The sequence below is a fragment of the Peromyscus californicus genome, unplaced genomic scaffold (genome assembly GCF_007827085.1).
Source record: "Peromyscus californicus insignis strain IS unplaced genomic scaffold, ASM782708v3 Scaffold_19__1_contigs__length_69161282, whole genome shotgun sequence".
Taxonomy (NCBI): domain Eukaryota; kingdom Metazoa; phylum Chordata; class Mammalia; order Rodentia; family Cricetidae; genus Peromyscus; species Peromyscus californicus.
This window is the reverse complement of record NW_026294491.1, coordinates 18,348,295-18,353,300: the sequence shown is the minus strand read 5'-3', so window position 1 is coordinate 18,353,300 and position 5,006 is coordinate 18,348,295. Positions and strand designations below refer to the sequence as shown.

The window sequence follows — 5,006 nt, the reverse complement described above, 5'->3', positions numbered from 1 at the left end:
GGTTAATTTAAGATGTAAGATCTAGCTAGCAAGAAGCCTGAGCCAGTAGGCCATATAGTTTGTAATTAATATAAGCCTCTGTGTGTTCATTTGGGTCTGAGCAGCTACGGGACTGTGAGACCGTGGGGGCCAGGTGGGACACAGGAAAAATTTCAGCTACAATACATACATATATACATACACATACATGCACAAAATAATGCACATGCACACACATATTTTCTCTTTAAGGTTTAATTCATTAAATTTTATTTCACAAGTCTTTCTTTTTTAAATGAAAAATTGTTGTCAAATTTTCCAGTGCCTTTTAAATGTCTCAAAAGATGTATGATTTTGTTTCCTTAAATCTATCACAATCTGAATTATAATTAATGGTTTTTGAGAAAGTATTGAACTATTCTTTCATGGCTACAATAAATATTTGACAGTGATATATGTTTGATTTTGCTTACTAATATTTTATTTGATATTTTACATTTATATACATAAATTATCTACAATTTTAATTATTTTAGATGCTAACCTTTTAGTTTCAATGCCATACTCTCCTCATAAAAATAATATGAATAATTTCCTTGTGTCTTCAGTGATGGTATTTGTTCATCTGAGTCTGGATATTTAGCTGGATGTGTGTATGTGTTTGCATGCATGTGTGCATGTGTGTATGTGTGTGTGTAAAAATTAGAATTTGGTAATGTCATCATATAACAGAAACATTGAATTTTGCCTAGCTACAAGCCTGTGAATACATGCTGAGAAATGTACAAAGATCCAATGAATGCAAAAGGAAAAACAAAATGAAGTAATGTGTGAAATAAAAATCTGCAGTCTATCACTATTTTGTATATTTTTATCAGATAATTTATTTATTTACTTAATTTTAAACTTTATTTTTTTAAAAAATGTCACCAATAAAAAGTCACACACCAGATAATTTTCAAAATGTAATATTGATTAACATCTTAGAAATAACTGTACCTCATAATTGGGCCTGACCACGCTTTGTCATGGAATAGGAGGAGCTCATGCCCCTCCCTTCCCTGAGGATTTATAGCCAGACATGGTTGATGGGGAACAGAGAGACAGGTTTTCAATGGTGTAGCCATTGATGTGGAGCCCATGCTCTTGGCAGCAAATGCTCACAAAGCTCATTGGATCATAAATGTGCACACACACACACATACACACACACACACATACATACACACACACATATACATACACACATACACACATATACATACACACACATACACACATATACAAACACCCACATATACACACATACACACACACACACACACACACACACACACACACACACACACACACACACGAAGATGGGATGTAGAAGGAAAGCCAGCTGGGAACAGGAAGGATTAGGAGGAATGAGAAGAGGACGAGAGAGGTTAACGGATGAGATGAATATATTTAAAAAAAAACATTGTATGCATGTATGAAATTGTCACCATGAAACTCATTATCCTGTATAATTAATATACAATAAAAACTAAAAAATAAGTGTGACTTAAATGTCTCTTTCAGGAGATTCAGCCTGAGAAAGATGGCTTTTGATTTAATATGTTCAAATTTTCCTCTGTATTAAGACTATTACGAAATACTTTCCTATAAGAGACTAACAGCTACTATTTACGTAATACTGAAAGAGCAAAGGGTGGCTCTTTGGAACTTGGAACTATCTCATTTTTGGTTGAACCACCCAGATGATCATGCTATACTATCAGTTATAGAAATAACAATCAGAAGCAGACTAAAATAAATACCATCATTCTGCAGCCAGAAAGCAAATTTGTGGAAAGCTTGATTTAACGTCAGCTTCAAAATAGTAATTTATCCACTCACTGTATGTGAATCCATACAGTAAAGTCTGATATTTCTCTCTATAATTAGGGTGTTTCATTGAATTCAGGTATATTTATGGATACCTGATATGTACTTTTGTAGACAGCAAAATGTATGAAAGAAAATATCTCCTTTTGGTTTGTTTATTTCATGTTCCTGTTTTCCCTTTCCTGCATGCCTTTAGGTTTTGTGAACATTCATTTTAGGATTTGACAGAATCAAATCCATAAAAGTAAGACACATAAAACACTGTTTTTATTTGTACTAATTTTAATTCTAGCTACTTCAAGTGAAGTTTTAAATGCTTGCCTACATTTAGGTCACCCAGTTGTAAAGGAAAAAAAATGGTTCTATTTATGTGTGTTGTGTGAGGACATGTGCATGTGAGCACAGACACCCAAAGAGGTAAGAAGAGGCACTGGATCCCCTGGAGCTGAAGTCACAGGTGCCTATAAACTGCTGAATGTAAGTGCTGGGAACCAAATTCTGGTCCTCTGCAAGAGCAGTGAAGGCTCTCAGTTGTAGAGTTATCTCTTGTCCCCAGTCCTTCATTTTTAATACGGATGTGTTAAATAGTTTACCGCTTACATTTTTCCACATTAGATGATGTTATGGTTTCTACATATACATCACCTGTCATGAGCAACTCCTGAGAAGTGGAAGCATCTATTACCTTCACCTTCCTACTCTTTCCACTGTTATTTTCTCCTGAATCTTCAAGCCTCCTCCTTTTCTGTTTAGTTTCCCTTATCCAGTCTCCAGCAGTACATTCGTAACAATCAATTCTTTGTTTTTCCCCTGAGAATGTCCTGATTTCTTATTTTTAAAGACTATTTCTCACCATATATAGAATTCGCAGTTAAAGTTTTTTCTTCCAGCATTTGTGAAATGTGTCACTTCTTTTCTGGCCTCTGTGGTTTTAGATGTGAAGTTGGTATTTTCTTTATCAGTAATGTGTTATTTTTTTTCCTTGTCTCCCTTGAAGATTTTTTTTTTGTCCTTAATTTTCAGAAGTTTAATTTTGATGTATCTTGGCATGGATTTCTTTGTGTCTGTTCTGTTGGAAATTTACTTAGCTTCTTGAATTTGTAATTAAAAAATTTGTTTTATTTTGCCAAATTTGGAAACTTTTTGTCATTTTAAAAATATTTATTATATTTTGAATTATGTGTATTTATGTGTGTATGCATGTGTGTGTGTGTGTGTGTGTGTGTGTGTGTGTGTGTGTGTGTGTGTGTGTGCATGTGAGTGCATGTAGGCAAGGAAGCCTCAGATCCTCCCCTGGAGCCTGAGTTATAGGTGCTGATGAGCCCCCACTCACCACCGTATTTTGGGAAACAAACTCAGGTCCCTGCAAGAGCAGTATGTGTTCTTAATCACCACAACATCTCTCCAGCTCCAGTCATGATTCTTTCGGATACTATTCACATCCATTCCCTTCTCTCCTACAACTCCCAGAAGAACAGCACTTGCTGTTTTTCATCCCAGGTCTCTGATACGATGCTTACTTCACCATGAGTCTATTTCTCACTCTGTTTCAGATCCAGTTAGTTTTCATCTGTCTTGACATTCATTGACTCTATCCTCTATTACCGCCTCTATGATTGAACATATTCAATGAGTTCTTGAGTTTTGGCTATGGTGCTTTCCCCATTCTATGCTTTCCACTGAGTCATGAGCTAAAACTTTTGATTTCTGGGCTTTCCTATTTTTAAATTTATTCAAGAATGTTGTTTTTTTAAAGAGAGAGAAAGAGGTAGAGGAAAGCGAGAGAGCGAGAGCGAGCGAGAGAGCGAGAGAGAGAGAAAGAGAGAGAGAGAGAGTGAGAGAGAGAGAGAGAGAGAGAGAGAGAGAGAGAGAGAGAGAGAGAGAGAGAGAGAGAGAGAGAAAGAGAGAGAGAGAGAGTCTGAGTCAGAGGGGCACTTGGAGGATGGTCACTGTGGCTAGCGTCCTAACACTGGAATCATCTTGGTGCTTCTCCACTACTGACTATTCTGACTGTTCATGCTGTCATTTTCTTGATTGTCCACATGACAGATGATTTCTGATGCTTCCTAGATCTTTTGGATATTCTATTAAGAGACCCTGACTCATTTGGTCGCAGCAGCCACCTTCCAGTAACTCACCAAAATGACGAACACAAAGGGAAAGAGGAGGGGGACCCGCTATATGTTCTCCTTTTAGGAAACATGGAGCTGTTCCTTTGGCTTACATGTGAATCTACAAGAAAGGTGATATTGTAGACACCAAGGGAATGGGCACTGTTCAAAAAGGAATGCCTCATAAGTGTTTCCATGTCGTGGGCATCATTGTAAACAAGCAAGTTAAGGGCAAGATCCTTGCCAAAAGAATCAACATGCGGATTGAGCACATCAAGCACTCTAAGAGCTGAGACAGCTTCCTGAAGTGGGTGAAGGAGAACGACCAGAAGAAAAAGGAAGCCAAGGAGAAGAGCACCTGAAGCGCCAGCCCACCCCACCCAGAGAAACACAGTTTGTGAGGACTAACGGGAAGGAGCCTGAGCTGCTGGAGCCCATTCCATACGAATTCATGGCCTAATGTATAAAAAGAAATAAAAGACCTGGACTGTTAAAAAAAAAAAAGAGAGAGAGAGAGACCCTGACTCCTATGGAATCGTCTTTATGGACCATGACTTTGTCAAGGTGCAGCTTAAAGTGTAGACAGCCCTACGGGTCCTTATGAAACTGAGTATTACATACCTCCAATGCCCTCATCTGACTCCATGATGCCAGATGGGCATGGAGGCCCACATCCCTGTGAGACACCGATGACCCCAGGTTCCAAACAAATGGAGTAACCAAGTCACTTCACAATGCCTTGCTCCCTACAACTTCATTTCACCTCCTCCACGCTATGTGGATGTGGAAATTCAGAGTTCAACTGCATCTTGAAGATAGCTAGGGAAGAAGTAAGCCTCAGTCCCTCTATCACCTCCTGGCTGTCTCATTTGTGCTGTCTGACAGTAGAGGCTCAGGTCCTCGTGCCAATCCAGTGAGGCTACTCTGGTAGGGAATCTAGAATATTCTCCACATTTACTAGGCGGGGTATGGAATATCATCTCTCTTTCCACCTGCGGCTATCAGGCAGATGTGGTAGAATCAAAGAACTGATTATCCGTTTCA

The 5,006-nt window shown here is 38.4% G+C and overlaps 1 pseudogene; it reads left to right on the top strand.

Annotated features, from left to right (window-relative positions):
- Window positions 1-3,993: 3,993 nt before the first annotated feature.
- On the top strand, window positions 3,994-4,422 carry LOC128114057 (60S ribosomal protein L21-like; annotated as a pseudogene).
- Window positions 4,423-5,006: the final 584 nt, after the last annotated feature.